Genomic DNA, 14,234 nt, shown 5'->3' with positions numbered 1-14,234 from the left:
GCTCCTGGCAGCCAAATTTGAGATAATTTGAACAGCAGAATAATAAAGATAGTAATGGATTATAATCCATAGAATAAGATAAGGCTCTATCAGTCCATACTGACATAAACAAATAAACAAATATATGAGAAAGAACAACTTTTTCTTACATTAGTATTCCAACTAATACATATAATTATTATTTGACAAACAATAAATGTTTTAGGCAAGACTCACAAATTGGTTAACAATATTAGTGGGCGAAAGTATAAATGAGATCTTCCAACAAAATACTTATTCATTCCAAAGGGAAAAATGATAACTTTAGGGAGGAGAAAACAGGCAAACACAGCCTTAATCATGTCATAAAAATTAACATCAACTAGTAACGGGACAAAGCTTAATCATGTGGTTCCTGATACTTCACTGAAATTAACACATCATTCCATGGTAATCTTAATCATGAAGAAATATCTGACATGCCTAGATTGGGGAACATTCTACAAAACTAAATGGCCAGTCCTCTTCAAAAGTGCCAAAATCGTAAAAGACAAAGAAAGAATAGGGGATTGTTCCAGATTAAACATGACATGAAAACTAATGGTAATGTATGATCCCAGACCAGAAAAAAAACATCTAATCTATAAAATCTATACTCTATAAAATCTATAATCTATAAAAAAATCTAATCTATAGTTTAGATGATAATATTAGATTAGATTAGATGATAGATTACATGATAATATTATATTAATATCAGTTTCCTAATTTGATAATTGTACTGTGGTTATGTAAAATGTTAACATTTAGGAAATTATGGGTATTTGAGACTTCTATCAGGTTGGTGCAAAAGTACTATTCTGAACATTTTTATGAGTTTGAAATGATTTCAAATTAATTTTTAAATTAAAAAATACCTGGACACAATGGCACATGCCTCTAGTCCCAGTTACTCGGGAGGCTGAGGCGGGAGGATGGCTTGAGTCCAGGAGTTGAAGTCCAACTGGGCAACATAGCAAGACCCTGTCTCTTAAAAAAAATGCCCTATTTCTATGCATTCACCTTTGTTTTACCTATGCATTAAATTAACAGAAAGGGAGTTAAACTTTAAACCCTCAAAAGTTACAATCTGTAAATACTTCCTAAGGGGAATAGTTTAGGCTTATGTTAATATTAGAAAAATTGCAACAAAATATATACAATCTAAATGTCAAATTTCATGCATGTTCAGCCTCAAAAATATGAGTGTTCATATTACATACACTGGAAAGGTTTCCTGGGCAATTCTGTACATTCCAGCTTTTTCCTGTTTTTTTTTTTTTTCTCCTATTTTCTTATATTTTCTAATTCCTTTCTACTTACCTTATTGCATTTTCAATTGTTTATGTTGCTCTTTTTATTTCTTAAATGACTGTGTTTTTCAATATTTTTCAAAAACTATATTTTAGCAAAATCAATCAACAATCACAGAAATCATCCATAATCCTATTCCATCTTTAAAATTATAAATGTATTTAAATATGTACAGATAAGCCATATGCATTCATAACTTTGTCAATGTTACATTGTCATTATTTTCATTTGTCATGCCTAAGGCTATATCTACCCAAAGCCACAGAAAAATGTAATCAACCAGATGTTCGAGTCTTTAAAAAGAAGGTCAATATATGGTTATTAAAAACACCTGGTGTTTGTGGAGGTTGTTTCAGTCTACTCAAATGTTTAGCTTCATCTAAACACAGTGTGTCTCATCTCCCTGGTAGATGAATAAAGATTCTCTTACATTCTACTATCTCTGAGGTCCAAAAGGACCCCATACATATGTAATACTATAGGTTGTTGACACCTCAAGATGAAGGGAAGTTCACATTAATGTTAACTAACACTAGTATGTTTTGAAATAATCTTGATTGCCTTGACAAATTCTAGGAATGATGGTCAAAAACATAGTCCTAAAGAGATTTTCTTTTTATAGGAATTAATCAGCCATGGAATACAGCCCGTCAAAGTTTGAAGCAACCCCAGTATCCTGGAGTGATACTGTGTTGATGTACTCTACTCAGAAAGAAAACTTCTCTAGCAAATTGGAGGCAGAGATGGCAAACAGTAACATCAAGCACCTATCCCCAAAACTTCAGTGACAATGTAAGCCTTTAGTAGGTTTGAGCATTGTCTTGTCTTCCATGAATGCCTCCCGATGAGAAGATGCCCCAGCTCTATAGTTGAAATCCTAAGGTATGTTGTGAATGCCCTTGGTTAGCGCAGCATTAACTGTGAAGGACTTTTATAATCAGAGTTATGATTACATCTTGGCCAGCTGTAAGGCTACTCCAGAAACCTATGTCTTAGCACCACGACCCCACTACATAAACCATATGTAGGTTTGGTGCCACCACTAGGCACCACTTATTGTACTGGTTCCTAGACACTGTGGAGTGAGGATAAGGGAGTGACAATTGTGAGAGAGTGTGTTTGAAATAAATGCTACTAGCCCCCGTAAACCCAAACCTATCCACCTTTTTCTGATAGCGCCTTGTCTCATTTTAGAAGGTATAGTGTTTTTAGAGCTGAAGGAATGAGTGCAGATTATAGACATGTATATTCACTGCTGTCTTAGAAACAGCAACCTCAAATGCCAGGAACTCCTTAAAATAACCAAGAACATGGATCAAGCCGTTCCGTATGAAGTAACAGATTAGATCTGAAAAAAATTGAGATATGCCATGTTGATTTTTAAGTACCTTTATTGAAATATAGTTGACATATGAATAAACTGTGCATATTTAAAGCGTAAAGCATGGTAAAATTTGACATATGATTACATCCATGAAATAGATGTAGTGGCTGCTATGGGTTGGGGGAGGGATAGAAGGGAGTTGAAATAATCACTATAATCAAAATCATGAACATATCCCTATGACCCAAAAGCTTCCTCATGTCCCATTTTTTCTATTGTGATAAATCACCCATAATAAAGTTTTTACTATGTTAACCATTTTAAGTGCACAGTACAGTGTTAACTACATGTACCTTGTGTGCAATCTCTAGAACTTTTATCTTGACAAATTAAAATTAAAATTCTGTACCCATTTAACAACTCCCCTTTATCCCACCCCCAACCCCCAGAAACCACTACTCTACTCTCTGTTTCTAAGAGTTTGACTACTTTAGATACCTCATATAAGCAGAATCATGCAGTATTTGTCTCTTTGTTGCTGTTTATTTCACTTAGCATAATGTCCTTCATGTTCATTGATTTTGTAGCATATGAGAGGATTTTCTTTTTTTGAAGACTGAATAATATTACATTGCACATATGTATTATATTCTCTTTATCCATTCATCTATCAATGGACACTTAGATTGCTTCAATTTCTTGGCTATTGTGAATAATGCTGTAGTGGACGTAGGTGTGCAAATATCTCTTCGAGATCCTATTTTCAATCCTTAGGGATATATACCTGGAAGTGGGGTTTCTGGATTATATGTTAATTATATTTTCAAGTTTTTGAAGAATTGCCATATTGCTTCCCATAGTGGCTGTAGCATTTTACATTCATACTAGCAGTGCACAAGGGTTCCAGTTTCTCCACATCCTTCCTGACACTTTTTTGTTTTTAAAAAAATAGTTGCCATTCTAACGGGTGTGATTTGAAATTTCCTGGTGATTAGAAATGCTGAACACCTTTTCATGCACCTGTTGATCATTTGTATGTCTTCTTTTGAGAAATGTGTATTCAATTCCTTTGCCTATTTTTTAATTGGGTTATTTGGGTTTTGGCTATTGAGTTGTAGGTGTTCTTTATAAATTCTGGATATTAATCCTTTATCAGATTAATGGTTTAAATTATTTTCTCCCATTCTGTAGCTTGCCTTTTTACTCTGTTGTTTCCTTTGCTGTACAGAAGTTTTTAAGTTAGATGTAGTCCCATTTGTCTATTTTTGCTTTTGGTGTCATATCCAATAAATCAGTGCCAAATCCAATGTCAGGAAACTTTTCCCCTATGTTTACTTTTTGGGTTTTTATAGTTTTAGGTATTATGCTTAGGACTTTAGTTCAATTTTAATTAAATTTTTAAATACGGTGTAAGGTAAGACTCCAACTTTATTTATTTATTTATATTTGCATGTGGATATCCAGTTTTCCCAATATCATATGATGAAGAGACAATTTTCTTCCCATTATGTGTTCTTGACACCCTTATGAAAGATCAGTTGACTGTGTATTTGTCAATTTATTTCTGAGTTATCTATTCTTTTCCATTGGACGATATGTTTGTCTTTATACCAGTACCACACTGTTTTGATAACTATAACTTTGTAATATGTTTTGAGAGCAGGAAGTATGAGACCTACAGCTTTATTTTTCTTTCTTACATTTGTTGTGGTTATTAGGGGTCTTTTCAGATTTCACATGAATTTTAAATGTCTTTTCTTTCTATTTCTACAAAAAAAAAGAAAAGCCACATGAATTTTATTAAGGATTGCATTAAATCTGCAGATAGCTTTGTATAATGTTGACATTTCAACAATATTAGGTCTTCCAACCCATGATGGGATGTTTTTCTATTTCTTTATATTTTTACAGCAATACTTTGTTGTTTTCAGTGTGTAAGTCTCTCATCTCCTTGGTTAAGTTTCTTCCTAATTATATTGTTCTTTCTTATGTTACTGAGAATAGGATTTAATTTTTTTCCTTTTCATATTTTTCATTGTTAATGTACAGAAATATGGTGATTTTTTGTGTTAGTTTTGTATCCTGCAACTTTGCTAAATTAATCTACTAGTTCTAACAGTTTTTGTGTGGAATTGTTAGGATTTTCTACATATAAGGTCATGTCTTCTGTAGAGATAATTTACTTCTTCCTCTCTAACTTGGATGCTTTTTAATTTTTTCCTTTCTTATTTTTTCTTTTCTAACTGCTCTAGCTTAGACTTCCACTACTACATTTAACAGAAGTGGCAAGAGATATATCCTTGCCTTGTTCCTGATATTAGAGGGAAAACTTTCAGTTTGCCATGATGTTAGCTGTGAGCTTTTAATACACAGCCTTTATTATGTTAAAATAGTTTCCTTCTATTCCTAGTTAAATGAGAATTTTTATCATGAAAGGCTGTGGAACTTTTCAAATGCTTTTTCTGCATCAATTGATATGATTATGTTGCTTTTGTCCTTCGTTGTGTTAATGTAGTATATTATATTGATTGATTTTTATATGTTTAACCATCCTTGAATTCCAGGAATGGATCCCATTTAGTTACAATGTATACTTTTTTAAAATGTTGAATTCAGTTTACTAGTATTTTGCTGAGGATGTTTGCATTAATATTTATCAGGAATATTGGTCTGTAGTTTTCTTTTTTTGTAATATATTTACCTGACTTTGGTATTAGGATAATGCTGATGTCATAAAATGAGTTTGGAAGTCTTCTCTTGAATTTTGGGGGGACAATTTGAGAAGGATTTGTGTTAATTATTTTTTAAATGATTATTAAACATCTTCAAAAATGTCATCTCATTCTAGGCTTCTCTTTGTTCCAAGGTTTTTGACTGCTGATTAAATCTCCTTACTCATTGTAGATCTGCTCAGATTTTTTTTCTTTTTGAGATGGCATTTTGTTCTGTCACCCAGGCTGGAGCACAATGGTGTGGTCTTGGGTCACTGCAGTCTCCACCTCCTGGTTTCAAGCTGTTCTCCTGCCTCAGCCTCCCAAGTAGTCGGGACTACAGGCGCATGCCACCATGTCTGGCTAATTTTTGTATTTTTTAGTAGAGATGGGGAGATGGGGTTTCACTATATTGGCCATGCTGGTCTCAAACTCCTGACTTCATGATCTGCCCACCTTGGCCTCCCAAAGTGCTGGGATTACAGGCGTGAGCCACTGTGCCTGTCCCAGATTTTTAAATTTCTTCATGATTCAGTCTTGGTAGATAGTATGTTTCTAGAAATTTGTTCATTTCTTCCAGCTTATTCAATTTGTTGGTGTATAATTGTTTGCAGTAGTCTGTTTTGATCTGTTTTATTCCTGCAGAATCAGTTACATTGTCTCATTTCTAATTTTTGTAATTTGAGTCTTCTCTCTTTTTTCTTAGTCAGCCTAAAGGTTGGTCAATTTTATTTATCTTTTCAAAACTTAATTCTTAGTTTCATTGATTTTTTTCTATTCTTTATTTTTTATTTCTCTTGAATTATTTTCTATTTCGTTTCTTCTGCTAACTTTGAGCTTAGTTTGTTCTTTCCCTTGTTCCTTGCTGTTTAAGTCAAGCTGTTGATTTGAGATCTTCCTTCTTTTTTAATGTGCACATTTACCACTATAAACATTTCTGATAGTTCTGCTTTTACCGCATCTCATAAATTCATGTATGTTTTCAATTTTGTTTGTCTCAAGCTGTTTTCTAATTTTTTTTCTGAGTGTTTTCTTTGACTCATTGGTTTTTCAAGAATGTGTTGTTTAATTTCCACGTATTTTTCTATTTTTCCATTTTTCTTTTGCTATCGATTTCTAGTTTTACTCCACTGGTGTCATGAAATATACTTGGTATAATTTCAATCTTCTTAAATTTGTTAAGGAATTGAAATTCATTTAATGGCCCAACATATGATCTATCATTGAGGATGTTCCACATGCATCTGAGAAGAATGTGTATTCTGCTGTTGTTGGGGGGAGTGTGCTGTGTGGGTTTAATTGTTCTACAGTTTTGTTCAAGTCTTCTGTTTCTTTTTTATGTGTAAATATATTTTTAAGTTTCATTTTTAATTATACATTAACAAATTATAGTTGCATATATTTATGGATTACAAAGTGATGTTATGATTTATAAACACAATATGAAATAATTATATCAAGTGAATTAGGATATGCATCACCTCAAATACTTATCATGTTTTGTGTGTGTTGAGAACATCTGATGAAATTTACTCTTAGTGATTTGGAAATCTAAAATACATTAATATTTACTGTATTCACCATACCATGCAATAAATCTCAAAGAGAAAAACCTCGTGTCTAATGAGGCTTTGCACCCTTTGACGATTACCTCCTTATTTGCTTACTAACACCCCCAGCCTCTGATAACCACCATTCTATTCTTTGCTTCTTTGTGTTCTATTGTTTTAGATTACACATATAAGTGAGAACATGTGCAGTTTATCTTTCTTTGTCCTTGGCTTATTGCTTACTTCACTTAGTATAGGATTCTCAAATTCGTCTATGTTGTTAGAAAAGACAAAATCTTTCTCTCTTTTTTTTTTTTTTAGACACAGGGTCTCATTGTCACACAGGCTGAAGTTCAGTTCCACTTTCTTAGCTCACTGCAGCCTCAAACTCCTGTCTCAAGTGATCCTCCTGGGACTACAGGTGCATGTTTCCATACCTGGCTAATTTTTAAATTTTTGGTAGAGACCCGGTCTTCCTATGTTGGCCCAGGTTCGTCTCTAACTCCTAGCCTCAAGTGACCCTGCTGCCTTGGCCTCCCAAAGCCCTAGAATTACAGGTGCAAGTCACACTCAGCCTTCTTACATTTTTAAGGCTCAGTAATATTCCATTTTGTATATATACCACATTTTCTTTATCCATTCATCTTTTGATAGACACTTAGATTGACTCCATATCTTGTCTGTTATGAATCGTGCTGTAGTGAACATGGGAGTGCAAACATCTTTTTGACATATTGATTTCAAATCCTTTGGGTAAATATCCAGAAGTGTGGTTGCTGGATCATATGGTAATTCTATTTTTAGTGTTTTGAGGAACCTCCATACAGTTGTCCATATGACTGTCCTAATTCATATTGATTTTTGCCGACAGTCTACATGGTTCATTTCTCACCACATCCTCACTAATATTTATATTTTTGTTTTCTCTTTATTAATCTGTCTGGTTAGTGTTTTCGTTATTGAAAGTGAAGTATTAACATCTCCTGTTATTATTAGGAGTTGAGTTGCCCAGCGACTGTCCCTGGTCTAACTGCTATCTGCACTCAGAGGTTCTCCTCTTCTCTCCCTCTCTGTTGTGTCGTTCTGCTGTCGTTCTGCTGGTCTGCTGGTCTGCTTCTGGACCCTGGGACTCGGAGTTTATATGGGTGCAGAATAGAGGGTGTGGCAGGGCAAATGGTAACTTTTGGGGCATGAAATCAGTAATGCCTGTTTTCATTTAGGGCCATGAGTCTTCAGGCTTGAGGGTGAGGCCTTTTCTGGGAAACCGCCCTCTTCTACCCAGTGTTTCCCTGTCTCCTGTCCCTATCAGTTTCTTCCATGTTGTTGCAAAAGACTGAATCTCATTCTTTTACGGCTGACTAGTGTGCCACTGTTTATAGGTACCACATTTCTTTATCCATTAATATCAGTTCATGGATATCTATTTCTTTATCAGTTAATGGACACTTCGGTTGCTCCAATATCTTGGCCATTGTGAACAATGCTGCAACAAACGTGGGAGTGCAGATATCTCCTCAATATACTGATTTCCTTTCTTTTGGGTACACACCCAGCAGTGGGATTGCCAGATAATATGTTAGCACTATTTTTAGTTTCTTGAGAAACCTTTCTCTTTTTGAGAAACTGTTCTCCATAGTGGTTGTACCAATTTACATTCCCACCAACAATGTATATGTTAACTCTAATTTCAGTTTTTTGAGAAACCTCCAAACTTTTCTCCATAGTGGTTGTACCAAGTTGCATTCCCACCAACAATGTATGAGGGTTCCCTTTTCTCCACATCCTTACCAGCATTTGTTATTGCCTGTCCTTTGGAAATAAGCCATTTTAACTGAGGTGAGAAGATACCTCATTGTACTTTTGATTTGCATTTCTCTGATAATCAATGATGTTGAGCACTTTTTCATATGCCTATTTGTCATTTGTATGTCTTCTTTTAAGAAATGTCTATTCAAACCGTTTGCCCATTTTTAAATTGGATTATTAGTTTTTTCCTGTGGAGTTGTTTAAGCTCCTTGTATATTCTGGTTATTAATCCGTTGTCAAGCGGATAGTTTGTAAATGTTTTCTCCAATTCTGTGGGTTGTCTCTTCACTTTGTTGATTGTTTTCTTTGCTGTGCAGAAGCTTTTTAACTTGATATGACCACATTTGTCCATTTCTGCTTTGGTTGCCTGTACCTTTGGGGTACTACTCAAGAAATTTTTTCGTATACCAATGTCCTGGAGAGTGTCCCCATTGTTTTCTTTTAGATGCTTCATAGTTTGAGGTCTTAGATTTAAGTCTTTAATCCATTTTGATTTGATTTTTGTATATGGCAAGAGATAGAGGTCTAGTTTCATTCTTCTGCATATGAATATCCAGTTTTCCTAGCACCATTTGGTATACACTTTTCCCCAGTGGATGTTCTTGGCAACTTTGTCAAAGATGAGTTCACTGCAAGTGTATAGATTTGTTTCTGGGTTCTCTATTGTGTTTAGTTTGTAATGTATCTGTTTCTATGCCAGTACCATGCTGTTTTGGTTATTATAGCACTGTATAATTTGAATTCAGGTAATATGATTCCACCAGTTTTGTTCTTTTTGGTTAGGATAGCTTTGACTATTCTGGGTCTTTTGTGATTCCATATACATTCTAGGGTTGTTTTTCCTTTTGCTGTGAAAAAATGTCATTGGTATTTTGATATGGATTATATCGAACCTGTAAGTTGCTTTGGGTAGTATGGACATTTTAACAATATTTATTTTTCTAATCCATGAACATAGAATATCTTTCCATTTTTTGGTGTCGTTTTCAATTTCTTTCATCAGTGTTGTATAGTTTTCATTGTAAAGATCTTTCACTTGCTTGGTTAATCCCTAGACATTTTATTTTATTTGTGGCTATTGTAAATGAGAATACTTTATTTTGTTTTCGGATTGTTCACTGTTGACATATAGAAATGCTACAGATTTTTGTATATTGATTTTGTATCCTGCTACTTTACTGAATTTATCAATTTTAATAGTTTTTGGTGGCATCTTTAGAGTTTTCTAAGTTAAGATCACATCATCTGTAAACAAGAATAATTTGACTTCTTTTCCAATTTGGATGCCTTTATTTCTTTATCTTATCTGATTACTCTGGCTAGGACTTCCACTACTATGCTGAATAACAGTGGTGACAGTGGGCATTCTTGTCATGTTTCAGATCTCAGAGAAGTCTTTTAGTTTTTCCAAATTTAGTATAATTCTAGCTATCAGTCTGTTGTATATGGCATTTATTATGTTGAGGTACATTTTTTTCTGTACCCAGTTTTTACAGGGTTGTTATCATGAAGGGATGTTGAATATTATCAAATCTTTTCTCAGCATCAATTGAAATGATCATTATTTTGTCCTTCATTCTGTTGATATGATGTATAATCTTAATTGATTTGTGTATGTTGAACCAATCTTGCATCCCAGAAAGAAATCCCACTTGGTCATGATGAATAATTTTTTTAATGTATTGTTGAGTTTGGTTTGCTGGTATTTTGTTGGGGAATTTTTCTTTTTTCTTTTTTCTTTTCTTTTTTTTTTTTTTTTTTTTGTTTGTTTGTTTGTGAAAGAGCACACTTTATTGGGAAGCAGAGTGCTGCACAGTGACCAACAGATGATGGCCGCCCAGTGGGCACTTACACATCATACTCCAAAAGACACATAGGATGTTTTGCTAATAAAAATCAACAGGAACAGGGATTCCTCTGGGCAACTCCCCCAACCTCATCCCTTTCAGGGGTCAGGAAATCTCCCAACCATGTTCCTAACGGCCGCTGTGGTTCACTAGAGATAGACAGCCCCTCAGGGGAGCCTTCCTGTTTCTTATAAAGAATATTTTCTTTAGATTTTTTTTGAAGTCTTCATTTGTTATTTTCATTCTACATTCTCTTAAGACCACCAGACTAGCTTCTCTACGTATTTCCTTGATGTCAGCACCAGAGAGGTCATCTTTAGCCATAATCAAATCATCCAGGGTTACATCATCAGCCAGCATCATCCTCCTTGTGTGAATCTGAAAGATGTGCTTCTCAGTCTTTTCATCAGGCAGGGGGAACTCAATCTTTCTGTCAATGTGGCCTGGTCTGATAAGTGCTGGATCCAAAGTTTCTATTCAGTTTGTGGCCATGATAACTTTCACATCTCCCCTAGAATCAAATTCACCTAACTGGTTCAACAATTTCAACATTGTTCACTGAATGAATTTCCCTCTCATCACCAGAATTTGAGTCATATCTTTTTGTCCCAATGGCATCAATAAACACGATGGACAGTGCATGTTTTTCAGCAACTCGAAACAATTTCCATACAAATTTGGGCGCATCATCTAGGTACTTCTGAATAAGTTCAGAGCCAATCACTCTCAAGAAAGTGGCCGAGGTTTGGTTTCCTACTGCTAAGGCTAACAAGGTTTTACCTGTGCCAAGTGGACCATAGAGAATGACCCCTTTAGGAGGCTTTATACCCATCTCTTCATCATATTCAGGATGGGTTAGAGGAAGCTCCACAGATTCCTTAATTTCCTAAATTTGGTTGTCCAACACTCCAGTATTAGCATAGATCTCCTGAGGGGACTTTTCCACCTTCATCACCGTGACTAGGGGATCCATGTCATCCATCAGCACCCTATCACAGTATGCAACTTGTGGTTGAGCAGGACCTAGCATCCAGATTTCAGCAGATCCTTGTCTACAAATAAAAAATGCTGATGTAGTATTCTGAGCTCACAGATGTAGACATGATGGCATGATTTTCATTGATGATCCCTTCCAAAGTTCCTACTGACACTGGGGTACCCGTCAGATCATCCACTTTTGATCTTTCCTCCTCTTGCTTTTCTTGTAATGGTTTCATTTGTTTCTGATTTCTAATGAATTATCCCTCCATGAGAAGATAGTCTTTCATTCTCTTTAACTTCAATAATTTTAATGAGCACTGAGTGTTAGGTGTCAACAGTGGCAGTTTGCTGGCAGCATCCGGTTCCTTTGTTTTCTTCTTCTTTTTCCCCACTGTAGTTGGTACAGGAGGTTCATATTTCTTTTCCTTGTCCTTGTCATCTTTCTTGCCACCTCCAGAAACATGACCACACTGTGACTTTGACCCATCTTGCCTTGGCCACTTAGGCTGAGGATTTTTTCAATAGTCATCAGAGATATTGACCTGTAGTTTTCTTTTTTTAATATTTCTTTGTCTGATTTTGGTATCAAGGTAATACGGGCCTCATAAGATGAGTTCACCCAACATTGGCACACTCAAATATATAAAGCAAATGTGTGTGTGTGGGTGTGTGTGTGTATGTGTGTATATATATACACACACACATATATATATATACACACAGACACATATATATATTTAAAATAATTAGATCCTCTCATTGATTTGATCCTTTTATCATTATATAATGACTTTCTTTGTCTCTTCTTATAGTACTTGTGTTGAAATCTATTTTTTCTGATATAAGTATAGATGCTCCTGCTTTTGTTTTAAATTTCCATTGTCATGGAATATCTTTTTTCATGCCTTTGTTTTCAGTCTATGTGTGTCTTTAGAGATGAAGCATGTTTCTTGTAGGCAACAGATTATTTGGTCTTGTTTCTTCATCCATTCAGCCACTCTGTTCCTTCTGATTAAATAGTTTAGTTTATTTACCTTCAACATTATTATTGATAAGTAAGAACTAACTCCTGCCATTTTGTTATTTGTTTACTGGTTGTTTTGTGGTCTTCTTTTCTTTTTCCTGCTCTCCTCTCCTCTCCTCTCCATTTTTCTTTTAGTAAAGGTGATTTTCTCTGGTGATATGATTTAATTTCTTGCTTTTTATTTTTTGTGTATTTGCTGTTTGTTTTCTGTTCTGAGGTTACTATGAGAGGTTACTATGAGACTTGCAAATACTGTCTTATAAGCTATTATTTTAAGCTGATAACATTGTTTGCATAACCAAAGAAATAAGCAAAAAGAAAACTAATAAAAACTCTACAGCTTACCTTCATCCCCCCACTTTTAAACTTTTTGTTGTTCCTATGTATATCTTATTGTACTGTCTATGTCTTAAATAGTTATAGTTATTATTTTTTATTAGTTCATCATTTATTCTTTCTACTTAAGAGTAGTTTACACAGCACAGTTAAGTATAATATTGTGTGCTTTTTTGTGTGCTACTACCAGTGAGTTTTGTTACCCTCAGATGATTTCTTATGCCTCATTAATGGTTCTTTTCTTTCTGATTAAAGTATTCTGTTTAGCATTTCATGTGGGGCAGGTCTGGTGTTGAAATCCCTCAGCTTTTATTTGTCTGGGAAAGTCTTTCTTTCTACTTAATGTTTTAAGGATATATTTTTTTTTACCATGAATGTTATTCTAAGGTAAAAGTGTTTTTTCCTTCAGCATTTTAAGTATGTCATGCCAGTCTCTCCTGGCCTATAAGGTTTGCACTAAAACGTCTGCTGCAAGACGTATTGGAGCTTCATTGTATGTTAGTTGTTTCTTTTCTTTTCTTTTTCTTTCTTTCTTTTTTTTTTTTTTTTTTTGGATTCTTTCTTTATCCTTGACCTTTGGGACTTTCATTATTAAATGCCTTGAGGTAGTCTTCTTTGGGTTAAATCTGCTCTGGGTATTTTATAACCTTCAGGTACTTGGATATTGATATCTTTCTCTACGCTTGGGAAGTCCGTTGTTATAATCCTTTTGAATAAATTTTATACCCCTATCTTTTTCTCTACCTCCTCCTTAAGGTCAATAACTCAGATTTGTCCTTATGAGGCTACTTTCTAGAGCCTGTAGGTGTGTTTCATTGTTTTTTATATTCTTTTTTCTTTAGTCTCCTCTGACTGTGTATTTTCAGATAGCCTGTCTTCAAACTCACCAATTCTTCCTTCTGCTTGACCAATTCTGCTATTAAGAGACTCTGATGCACTCTTCAGTATATGAATTTTACTTTTCACTCCAGAATATCTGCTTGATTCTTTTTAATTATTTTAATTTCTTTGTTACATCTGATAGAATTCTGAATTCCTTCTCTGTGTTATCTTGAATCTATTTGAGTTTCCTCAGCACAGGTATTCTGAATTCTCTATCTGAAAGGTCACATATCTCTGTTTCTCCAAAATTGGTCCTTGGTGCTTTGTTTAGTTCATTTGGTGAGGTCATGTTTTCCTGCATGGTATGGATACTTGTAGGTGTTCAACTGTGTCTGGGCATTAAAGAGTTAGGTATTTACTGCAGTCTTTGTAGTCTGGGCTTATTTGTACCCATTCTTCTTTGGAAGGCTTTCCAGATGTTATAAAAGACTTGGGTGTTGT

At 34.6% G+C, this 14,234-nt stretch overlaps 1 pseudogene; it reads right to left on the bottom strand.

The window, feature by feature from the left end:
- Window positions 1-10,619: 10,619 nt before the first annotated feature.
- On the bottom strand, window positions 10,620-12,024 carry LOC111549576 (annotated as a pseudogene).
- Window positions 12,025-14,234: the final 2,210 nt, after the last annotated feature.

Source organism: Piliocolobus tephrosceles, chromosome 1 (genome assembly GCF_002776525.5).
Source record: "Piliocolobus tephrosceles isolate RC106 chromosome 1, ASM277652v3, whole genome shotgun sequence".
Classification (NCBI taxonomy): domain Eukaryota; kingdom Metazoa; phylum Chordata; class Mammalia; order Primates; family Cercopithecidae; genus Piliocolobus; species Piliocolobus tephrosceles.
This window is presented reverse-complemented; position numbering and strand designations above follow the sequence as displayed.